Consider the following 12,708-nt stretch of genomic DNA (forward strand, 5'->3'; position numbering starts at 1 on the left):
TCGTGAGCCTTCTTCGTCTAGTGTCGGTCTCGTGGGCTTTCTTTGCCTAGTGTCAGTCTCGGGAGCCTCCTTTGCCTAGTGTCGGTCTCGTGGGCTTTCTTTGCCTAGTATCAGTCTCGTGAGCCTTTATTGCGTAGTGTCAGTCTCATGGGCTTTGTTTACATAGTGTCGGTCTCGTGAGCCTGTTCTGTGTAGTGTCGAACTCATGGGCTGTATGACTCATGAGCCGTATAACTCGTGGGCTGTATGACTCATGGACCTATTTTTGATGTTGGTCTCGTGGACCGTATGACTCGTGGGTGTCGGTCTCGTGGGATGACCCCATGAATCATATCATAAACACACCTTATTATGCATTTTGAAATGACATTTTGAAATAGCGTTGCAAAATGAGCACAGACACAAGTCCACGTTTTGCACTAATCATGTTTCAAAACGCTGATTGTGGCCCCAAAAAACTGAGCATACATGTAAATGTACCAAAAGAGGCATGGGAAAGAAAATGTTTGCCTGCTTTTGTTAAAAGATTAAATATAAACACTCATTACTGCTCACAGTGGTTTACAAAGTCTATAAAATTTGTAGATTTGACTTGGGTCTCTACTACTTGAGAAACAGATTCCAGATGGAGAAGCAACAATGTGCAGTACATGTCCTGGTTACAAATGTGAGCCATGACTGTCTGCATGATTTATCAGATCAGATCTGCCTTCATTCTGACGGGGATAAAGTGCTGATACTGCAACTCTGCCCGATGTGATATTTTTATGGTATATGAGACTACTTTAGACCATACACTAGTTGATTGTGTTTCTATTTCAATGTAAACAGTACCTGCACAGTCATACGCTGGAATGTATCAAAAAAGCATGGAGTCCATGTGGATCAGGACTGTCAAATCTTAAACACACACAAACACACACATGTGTGTATGCGTCTACGGCGGTGGAAAGTGAGGACCTGTTTTATCCATAAGAATTTTACCATATAACCGAGGACCTGTGTGTAAAGGGGTGATCACACATCGCCGGTTCAGATGGCGGTTCATGGCCGTTCTCAAACCGCCGTGAACCGTGAACGATGGCGGAAAGCACTCAAACGCGATGTGACCAGTACGTTCTCATAATGTTTTGAACAAGGCGCTAATGTGGATTGGCGCGTTAGTAACACGAATCTCCCCGAAAGGTGGAGGAGTCCATACCAAGCCCTTTTAGTTGGATGCAACCAGAGCCCTTTCACTCGTCTTCAATGGGTTACTACAAGGAGGTATTGCTTTTTTAGGTACAAAAAGAGAATTTCAAAAGAAATTGTGAAACGTTGTAACACCCTCTGTATAACAGATTGACATAGGTGATGCAATAAGCAATTGTCTTTAAGTTTCAACATGCTTTTTTTCTCTCTCTTTTAACTTTTAAAATTAAAAAGATGTCAAAGCAGAATCCAACATAGTTTACCGGTACAAATTTCCTGTTCATTTACAGGTTTATTATATCAAGTGATGTAGAAGTACTTGCTTGTTTCAACATCTCTTTTTTTCCTTTCTTAATTAAGTTTTCACATATCTCTAACAACAGTCAATAAAAGGACATGCCATACATACAAGTACATAGTATATCAAAGAAGAATATATATAGTTATATATCTACACAGTTTCCTGTTTATTTACAGGTTCACAAAACATAATATTGGTGTGGTTTTTTTTCAAGTTTCAACATCGCTTTTCCCTCTACTCTCTTCAGTTTCAACATGTCTGTATCAACATATGATACTCTTACAAAAAAGCATACATAATCACAAAAGCAGAACCAAACATATTTACATAATTTATACAATGTAAGTCTTCTGTGTATGACTTACAAGTTCACGTAGCTGGCCATCTTTTAAGCTATCAAGCTTTCACAAAATTATGCACACGCCTTTTAAAGTAACTAATGTACAGGCTACTATTCAACAAACCTACCAACTTTTTGAATATTAAATTTTCTGTTTTACTCCATGTGTTAAAATAAAAGAGTAATGAAACTTTAGCATTCAATACAATATTTACCCGATCTAGTATTATAGGTTCATCTTTGCTTGTTTCCCCATTTTTTTATTGCTCCGCCATGAAGTGTCGCCGGAGACATTATTCTCTTTTAAGTTCTACATTTGTTTCTGCATGAAAAGTTATGGCGGTGTTGACACAGTATTATCACGGATTTTGCGATGCAAACACGGAGGAGCCGTTCTTTACACGGTGGATGGCGTTTTGAAAAGGTCCATTTCTAACCGCCAAGACCACCACAAAAAATTAAACATAATGTTTAATTTTTCTGGCGGTTCTCCGCTGTTCTCCAGGTTTATGGCGGATGAGTGACAGATGATCAGAGTTTGTGTACGGTGTGAACACGGTCTTTGGCAGCGCAAGACGATTTGCCGAACCACCATGAACCACCATGTAAACCAGCAATGTGTGATCACACCTTAAGTAGGACTCTTGTCAACCGAGGACTCATACCATCCAACTGAAGACTTACTACAATAATGCTAATCGAGGACCTACAAACATGTGCCCCTACATGCAAAAGCATGCAAAAGCAGACCGTTTGGAATGGTCTGCGTACCAAGGATGTCCTCGGTTCTCTATCAATAGGGCTTTTTACACTTGTAAATTTTTGCTTAGTCCCGTACCAACGGTGGGGGTAAGGGGGTGGGGGGGCCTTAGCCCCACCGTTGGTACGGGACTATCCTTAACCCACTTTCTGTTTACACTCATTTTTGCCAAAGTGGGCTAGCCCCACTGATAATCCCGTACTATCTGGCCCTGCAAAATAGCAGGGTTAGCACCGCAATTGCGGTGCCAAGCAAGTGAGTGTAAGGGCAAGTCCAAGATAAGGTCCCCTCAGAAGGCAAAATTTCATCTTTGCTCAATATTGACATGTTTGGTATCATTTTGAAGCTTATGAGTTGAAGTTTTGATTTCCATGGAGGAAAAAATTATATTACGTAAATTTATGCAAATTTCAAGGGCTTCATTTGCATAAATGTGAAACACAGCGTTACGTATGGGACATTTATAAAAATTCATATTAATTCAAAGGAAAGCAAATGATATTTGATTAATATGTGGACATAAGAAGTTCATCAAATAGTTTAACTTGGTATGAAAATTTAGGGATTATGCAAATGATTATGCAAATTAGCTTGTGTCCTATCATGAGATGTCCCATACGTAACAAATTGAGGTCATTTTTTTAGGTTTTTTCTGAAATTGCTAAGGTTATATTAATGCCCTTTTGGAAAGTTCTAATTTATTGTTTAGAGAAATTAAATACCATAGAAAAAAGAAAAAACAGTAAAAGGAATATTTTTTATTAGGCATTGAAATAATGTTACGTATGGGACAAATGCGTTACGTATGGGACATCCTCATACATAATGCATGTGAATGCATGTAGCTAGCTGGGAAGGTCTCTCAGTACACAAATGGTCAATCATCCTGAAGAAAGCATCCCAACATTGTAGCTACTTTTTGAGTTATAGACACTTTAAACAATACATGTACTTGACTGAACAATTTTCAGAAAGGGGGAGGGGAAAATGGCAAAATACACAATGAAAAATCAGCATTAAAGGGATGGTATAGTTTTTTGTAGAAATGGGGATTCAGTTTTCAACATTTAATGAGATGATTGGAAACCAATTATATGAATTACTAAAGAGCATACAATCCTAAGACTAGAGGAATTCAAAGTTTAGTGATGGAGATCCAATTTGAAATGGTTGTGATATAAATATTAAAAAAAAATAAAGTAAAATGATTTTTTTATTATTGCAAGTGATACACAAATTGTCCTTCTTCAGGTTTCAATAATAGCCACGAAAAAATTAATGGGTATACATACTGAGGTGTGACTCGAATCAATGACCTGACTGCTAGACAGACATCATATATCTACTCGATCACTGGGGTTCCACGCAGCAGGTATTGCTTATCTATAAAAATTAATATTTCTTGTGTCAAGTTTTTTATTGAAAGGAAATGGCAAACTGCCCTTCATCAATGGAAGTAAACACTTTAAACTATTCAATTTTTCAGTAGTAACTATCTTGATAAAAATAGGGCATACACTTGTACATACTCAGGTTGGTCATAGAAATATAGAATATGATTAAATATGATTATGATGGTAAATATTTGGGGAATATTGTTCCCTTGTCAATCTGGATCAATATTTTAGTAGTTTCAACTGATTCCATTTCAATAATTATGCAAGAATTTGTTTATGGGTATTTTGCAAAATTATTTTGCAAAATACCCATAAACATGTCTCTCCACACACTAAACGAATGGGGGACAAAGGGCATGCATACTCAGGTTGGTCATAAAAATATAAAAATATGATTGAATATGATTAGGATGGTGAATATTTGGGGAATATTGTTTCCTTGACAATCTGGATCAGTATTTGAGTAGTTTTAACTGATTTTACTTCAATAATTATGCAAAATACCCATAAACGTGGTTCTTCACACACTAAATGAATGGGGGACAAACTGTCCCATACGTAACTGTCCCATACGTAACACGTCATGTCTGTCTTTAATTAGAACCTGTAATTAGAGCTTTTTGCCTAATGACACGAAACTTACCTGTGATAATCTTGAGTGTTGTGACTCTCATCACAGTGAGTTACAAGTTGTAGAATGAAATACTTTCAGAGAGTTTTGAGGTTGAAAAAAATGTTCAAAAAAACAAAATTTTTCTGGTCCCATACGTAACGGCACATATTTTCTCTTCTAGAATATAATTGTGAAGGTCATTTTTCTCCATTTTTTGCATGTTTATACTTCTCATAGATATCAATCACCATGATAAAGTTTAATATGAGGGCAAGTCCAAGATAACGCGCACGTTACGTATGGGACATTCAGAGATTTTTATGACCTAAAAAATAGTGTTAATGGCCTTTGATCATATTGAACTTTATCATGGTGATTGATATCTAGGAGAAGTATAATCATGTAAAAAATTGAGAAAAATAACCATGACAATTAAATTCTAGAAGAGAAAATGTGTGCCGTTACGTATGGGACCAGAAAATTTTTGTTTTTTTGAACATTTTTTTCAACCTCAAAACTCTCTGAAAGTATACCATTCTACAACTTGTAACTCACTGTGATGAAAGTCACAACACTCAAGATTATCATAGGTAAGTTTCATGTCATTAGGCAAAAAGCTCTAATTACAGGTTCTAATTAAAGACAGACATGACGTGTTACGTATGGGACAGTTACGTATGGGACAGTTTGTCCCCCATTCATTTAGTGTGTGAAGAACCATGTTTATGGGTATTTTGCATAATCATTGAAGTAGAATCAGTTGAAACTACTCAAATACTGATCCAGATTTTCAAGGAAACAATATTCCCCAAATATTCACCATCATAATCATATTCAATCACATTTTTATGCTTTTATGACCAACCTGGGTATGCATGCCCTTTGTCCCCCATTCGTTTAGTGTGTGGAGAAGCATGTTTATGGGTATTTTGCAAAATAATTTTGCAAAATACCCATAAACAAATTTTTGCATAATTATTGAGGTGGAATCAGTGGAAATTACTCAAATACTGATCCAGATTGACAAGGGAACAATATTCCCCAGATATTTACCATCATAATCACATTCAATCATATTCTATATTTTTTATGACCAACCTGAGTATGTATGCCCTATTTTTATCAGGACAGTTACTACTGAAAAATTGAATACCTGGTAGTTTAAAGTGTTTACTTCCATTGATGAAGGGCAGTTTGCCATTTAGTTTCAATAAAAAACAACTTGACACAAGAAATATTAAGTTTAATAAATAAGGAATACCTGCTGCGTGGAACCCCAGTGATTGAGTAGATATGATGTCTGTCTAGCAGTCAGGTCATTGATTCGAGTCACACCTCAGTATGTATACCCATGAATTTTGTTGTGGCTACTACTGAAAACTGAATAAGGACAATTTGTGTATCACTTGCATTGAAAAAAAAATCATTTTACTTTTTATTTTGTTTTCTATATATATCACAACCATTTCAAATTGGATCTCCGTCACCTAAACTTTGAATTCCTCTAGTCTTAGGATTTTATGCTCTTAAGTAATTCATATAATTGGTTTCCAATCATCTCTTTAAATGTTGAAAACTGAATCCCCATTTCTACAAAAAACTAAACCATCCCTTTAATGCTGGTTTTTCATTGTGTGTTTTGCCATTTTCCCCTCCCCCTTTCTGAAAATTGTTCAGTCAAGTTCATGTATTGTTTCAAGTGTCTATAACTCAAGAAGTAGCTACAATGTTGGGATGCTTTCTTCAGGATGATTGACCATTTGTGTACTGAGAGACCTTCCCAGCTAGCTACATGCATTCACATGCAACATGTATGAGGATGTCCCATACGTAACGCATTTGTCCCATACGTAACATTATTTCAATGCCTAATAAAAAATAGTTCTTTTACTTTTTTTTCTTTTTTCTCTGGTATTTCATTTCTCTAAACAATAAATTAGAACTTTCCAAAAGGGCATTAAAATAACCTTAGCAATTTCAGAAAAAACCTAAAAAAATGACCTCATTTTGTTACGTATGGGACATCTCATGATAGGACACGAGCTAATTTGCATAATCATTTGCATAATCCCTAAATTTTCATACCAAGTTATACTATGTGATGAACTTCTTATGTCCACATATTAATCAAATATTATTTGCTTTCCTTTGAATTAATATGAATTTTTATAAATGTCCCATACGTAACGCTGTGTTTCACATATATGCAAATGAAGCCCTTGAAATTTGCATAAATTTACATAATATCATTTTTTCCTCCACGGAAATCAAAACTTCAACTCATAAGCTTCAAAATGATACCAAACATGTCAATATTGAGCAAAGATGAAATTTTGCCTTCTGAGGGGACCTTATCTTGGACTTGCCCGTGATCAAAAGCCATTAACACTATTTTTCAGGTCATAAAAGTCTCTGAATGTCCCATACGTAACGCGCGTGTTATCTTGGACTTGCCCGTAAACAGAATGAAAAAATAATCCTGGGCTAAGCGACGGAGACGAAGTCCGACCCTCACTGACCAATCAGAAACGAGGTAATCAAGTGCTGCCGGTGCATGCGTGTACGTGTACAGTACACAGCGTAATCATGAATATTCATGTGGTTTGGAAAGTACCGGACTTAGAAATATTCACGAGTGTAAAAAGGTCAATTTTTTCCTTAGCCCCGGACAAGAGCTTAGTACGGGACTAATTGGCGAGTGTAAAAAGCTGAAAAAATTGGTACAGGACTAACGATAGTCCTGGGTCAGAGAAAGTCCGGGGTTAAGAAACACAAGTGTAAAAAGGGCTAATGTGTCCTGGGTTTAAATGTAAAGTTCGTAGGTGTCCTCATTTTACACCATGGGTAAGCACACACACACACAAACAAACAAACTAACAAGCAAACATAAACTTTATGCAGACATTTTCTATCACATTGATCAGAAAATAAAATAATTCACAACTCTTATATTGGACATGAACTTCATTTATCTTAACAGTGCAAAGTCATGTGTAACAATTTTCAAGAAATGGAAATATTCATGTGCATGTATCAAGAGGAATATCATCAAGATGAACACGCAACCTTCATAGCATAATACATTTTTATGTCAATTCAAATGTCTAATTCCTGTTACAGGTGTGCAACAGGAAGTAGTTTCAAATAATGTCTCAATCAATTTAGCAATAGCAAGAACTTTACACTGTAGGCCTACATGACATCTCTCCGTGCTAAAAATTGCACTTTTTTTTTTACATGGAAAGTTCTTGTGATGCATCCTTACATTTTCTACTGTACAATGTAAAAAGCATCTACACCTGTGAAAAGATGACAAAAAACATATCTTGAACATCCAACAGGAGTCCTGACATGCAAAATGCAGACTGTTATTGAATCTCTTATTCAGAGTACAAGGAAGAAGCTTTCCACAAGGATTGTAATACAGGCATGAAATGACCCCACAAGGAAGTATAGGCACACAGTAAAGGGATCATAGCATTATAGCCTAGCGCATGCCTAATTGATTCTCAGCTCATAACCTGACAAAAAAAAACCAAAACAAAACACGCAAGGTCCTACCATCAGAGTTTTATAATCACAAGGCTCTTCTCTTCCATATCAGTTACTTCTCTTGTCTCTCTTAAATAAAATTTAAAAAAACAAACAAAAAAAAAAACAACAAAAACAGGACTATGTACAACAGTAAATACTACAGTAACCAGGAACAGCCAGTTAGCCATACAAATGTGTACATGTTGTGGATATTGCACTTTAAAGGACAAGTTCACCTTTGATAGACATGTGGGTTGAGTGAATGCAGCAATATTAGTAGAACACATTAGTGAAAGTTTGGGGCAGATCGGACAATCCGTTCAAAAGTTACAAATATTTTAAGTATCTGCACAGTCACTGCTGGATGAGAAGACTACTACAGTGTATGATGTCATATGGATATGCGTACAACAACATAAAGAAAATAAAAAGAGAATTTCATAAAACTTTACTTTTTGAAAAGAGTGCACATTTCTTTGACTTGTTACTGACATATAAAGGGTAATAATATACCCCCTGCCTTCTGAAAGAGAGAAGTCAAGTGTTCTTTTGTTGTGCGAGAAAAGTGAATATATGTTGAATTTTCTTTAATCTTTCTTTGTATGGTTGTACTCATGTGACATCACAAGCTATAGTAGTCTTCTCATCCAGCCCTGAGTAAGCAGAAACTTTAAAAATTCATAACTTTTTAATGGATTGTCCGATTTTCCTCAAACTCTTACTGATGTGTTCTACTAATACTGCTGCATTCACTAAACTCAAATGTCTATGAAGGTGAACTTGTCCTTTAAAAACTGATTGCAATAAAACTGTTGTAAGACTGAAGGATTGTAAGTTTCTGTCATGGATTCAGTTCATTACCAACTCCTCCACATTTATACAGACATGTACTGTAAATCATGTACATACCCTGTACATATGACATACAGATATACTGTATACGTGACTTGAATGACATGCATTAACCTGTTCCTTTGTATTACAATATGTTCACACAATTTTTTCCTCTCAGCTGAGTAAGACTAATTTTGTGAGTTTTTAGTTCCGTAGAATCAAGACATTATGAAGTGGCAGATACAGCAACCACACATATTTGTGTGCTTTTATTTTCACACTAGTTTCTGGTCATGTGAAATGCGCAAAAACTTCCACGTCAATAGGCAAAAAAAGTTGTGTTTGGGGCCATTGAAGATTCTTGGTCTACAGCTTGTGTCAGTGTTCTTCCAGCATTATGGAAAGATGTTTTTTTTTTCTTCTTCTTTTTTTCTTTAAATGCTTGTTGAGATCACAAAGACTTATAGCCCAGGCCTCCACATATACATGGAGCCTGATTCTACCTCTGCCTCTATGCTCTTTAAGAGGCAATGTGCACCAAAGCCCAGTATGTTTGTTTTTTAATACTAATAGATGTTCCATGAGATCATATTGTATTTCATTAATGTTTTTCTGATCGCATCAATTGAGACCCCTGTGTTGGTGTGCATCAGACTCTACTGCCTGCATATCAGAGGGGCCTAGCCGCTAAAATGATAACGCACTGAGAAGTCTGTTGGAGGCAATGAGCCAGACTGGCCAGAAGATATAACTTACCAGGTACCAAGCCAAGCAGGCAACTAGATAGCTGACCAAGGACCCCTAGTACTAGTTAGTACAGGGAGCATGGGATCATTAACACTCAAGAGATTACAGCCCATTTCAAAACTAAGCAAAAAGGGGTTCTAAAGCCTTGTGGTAGATAGCAACCTCGAGCAACCTCGAGCAGCCTTTCAGCTCAGTATAAAGAGACAAAAGGTGATCCAGTCAGGTCCGATCAGGTCAGGTTCTGAGATCACCTACAGGGTCTGGTATCAGAGCTTGCTATTGATAATGGCTCAGCGAGAAGTCGCTTTTTAGCTGACCCGGAAGTTATCATGGAAGGTCATCGCCTGCTAACGTAAACAACCCAGCCGTCATGACCAAACCTCTCTGATGAAACCTGCACAACCTGCACACTTATGCACAAAAACCTGCGCTGTGTATCAGAGGAGAGGAGCCGGGTGGGCCTTCTAGGGTCTGCTACAGGCTCAGTGATACGGTGAATTCACTCGCCAAGAGCTTTTGACCTCGCTACCTGATTTGCATAAAGTAAACAATGTGTTTATGCAAAACCGCCGGGGAAGTGTTGCAGGACAATCCCAACATGTCACCTCAGAAGCCATCAAATGATAAAATCTATACAGCAAATTAGAAGGAGAAACTATTCTCTAACTTGAAATGTTAGTTATTTTGAGTTTGACTGAGGATAAACGTGTGAAATTAATGTCGAAACTTACTTTCCAAAAGAGAAAATTTGGTGTTTATTAAAGTATTATTTTCTAACATTTTTCTTCATTGCCCAAATATGAAACTTCGGCATGTGACTTGTGGTAGTATGTCCATACTGTGTTCCAAATATCTTTTCTGCATTATTTGTCGCACGGTTATGTAGGGGAAAAATCAAGATCACTGTCATTTTTGACCAACATAAAATCCATAGCATAAGCGTTATGCAGTCCCATGTATTGGTTTTCATGCTGCCTCAAAAAGTTAACACACATTGCATTGTGAGGGACATTAGGAAGTCTTTCTGAGAAAAGTAGGGGCAAAGAAAAGGAAGAACAAAGGACAAAATGGGAGAAAGGAAGGATGAAAGGTGCTATGCTGTGGAAATCAGCCCCGCCGCTGTATCGATCGCAAGTAGTGCATGTGCATCCATATACGGATGCTTAATAGCAAGCAAGGTTGGATTAGGTTTAGTGTTAAGGTGTAGGGTTGCATTAGGCCAAGGTTGTAAACGGTTAAATTAGTCAAGGGACATTAGGAAGTCTTTGCGAGAAAATAGGGAGAAAGAAAAGGAAAAAGAGAAAAAACAAAACAAAAGGTCTGTAGAAAGGAAGGATGAAAGATGCTATGCTGTGGAAATTAGCCATATAATCACTGTATCAATCGCGTGTAAACGCCGTTTGGTGGGGCCGTACTCACGAGTAAGCTGTGGAAGAAAGCCCCACTGCTGTTAAAATATTTCATGTACCGTTGAACACCACATGATGGGGCTAAATTCCGGGATGAGTATAGGCAAGCCACCAAAGTATTAGTATAGTACGGACATACAGTGGCAGGGCCTATGTCACGAGTGTGCCTAATCTTTTTGACCCATGGTCCAATGGACGGGTCAACGGCCTGGGCCTACCTGGCCTAGACCACCTATTTTTAGATCGACCACCCTCATGCAATCAATGGCTTTCTCGCGTATAAAATCAAAAGTACAGTAGACGTGGGACAAGGTGCAATACTCTGGCGTCACTGCACTGGAACATTCGAACATGAGTTCATACAAATCAAGAGAAATTAGAGGGGGGTATACTTGGGTGACCCGCACCTCGTCATAGTTAATGTTTGCGCATATTTGAATCACATTTCGCCACTGAGATTCTTTGAAATCCAACTCACATACGGGAAAAATGCTGAAAATTCCAATGGAACCACAATTTCACTGATCGATATCGAAAATTTGCTGCTATCGTCGTCAAACGCGAACGATGCAAAAAAGTTGCACGCTAAGGAAGGGGCCCGCAACTCGTCACCCACGCTCCCATAGACAAAGCACGTAAAAGACGTGTGCGGGTGACCGTGATGCTCCCATAGACATACACGTAAAAGAAGCGTGCGGGGACAGCGGTGATACTTATAACACGTATTCCGATTAAATTTCAGATTTTCGCGAAAAACTGTTCGGTTTTCACCACAATTTGCTTGGTTGTGGTAGCCCTGCAAAGTTTCAAGCTTACTGAACACAGTCCCGGGCATAAATTTTTGTTTAGTGCGCTTAAAACAATTTTAAGTGGGGTGACGGTATTCGGGCCCCTGACGAGGTGCGGGCACCTCACTATAGAGTCTACAGGTAAATAACCTGAAGTGGTCAATGTGTAACTTGTAGACTACAGTTGTCTACGGAGGACAGCGTTAATGGCAAAAATATAAAAGAGTCCTCCGGACAGACAGATCTTTCTGTCTACTAGAACCCCTGCTGGATGCTGGTATCTAACAATCACATAGACTTCTACTAGACTAGTAGACTAGAATAGACTAGACCTAGTCCAGTTCTAGAACTTGAGAATACAGTAGCACGGCCTAAATCTATTATATAAATGAATTCCTGGGTAGTTTCTCCATCAAGCAGTTAGGGCCGACTTAGATACTAAAAAACTACTAACGTTACTAGATAGCATGATTAATCGCTCCGTCCAAGCTGACGCTTGCTGTATTGTAGAGCAGCCAGAATTTTAGCAGACGGAGTCGATCGTCAACGCCGGCCCCCTACGGCCCTTTCTACCCGCTGGTATGATTACTACCTACTCACTCCGCCTGCTATGACTTAATTTCTCACACTCACTAGCAATATTTCATGTAAACCAGGTAGGGTATTATTGAGGAAAAATAGGGCATTTGCCCATTTCAGCGGGATCCGTGCCAATTCATCAGGGTGTACACACAAGTGGGTACACCCTACACAGAGATAAATTTTAAACAGGAGATGTGAAGACGACAGAAATC

The 12,708-nt window shown here is 37.9% G+C and overlaps 1 protein-coding gene across 1 annotated transcript in view; it reads right to left on the reverse strand.

Moving 5' to 3' along the window:
• LOC139745005 (uncharacterized) overlaps window positions 1-12,708 on the reverse strand; it is a 176,285-nt gene that overhangs the window by 163,321 nt on the left and 256 nt on the right. The window lies entirely within an intron of this gene.

Source organism: Diadema antillarum, unplaced genomic scaffold (genome assembly GCF_040938485.1).
Source record: "Diadema antillarum isolate AM-2024a unplaced genomic scaffold, OU_Dant_1.0 seq00001227_RagTag, whole genome shotgun sequence".
NCBI classification, from domain to species: domain Eukaryota; kingdom Metazoa; phylum Echinodermata; class Echinoidea; order Diadematoida; family Diadematidae; genus Diadema; species Diadema antillarum.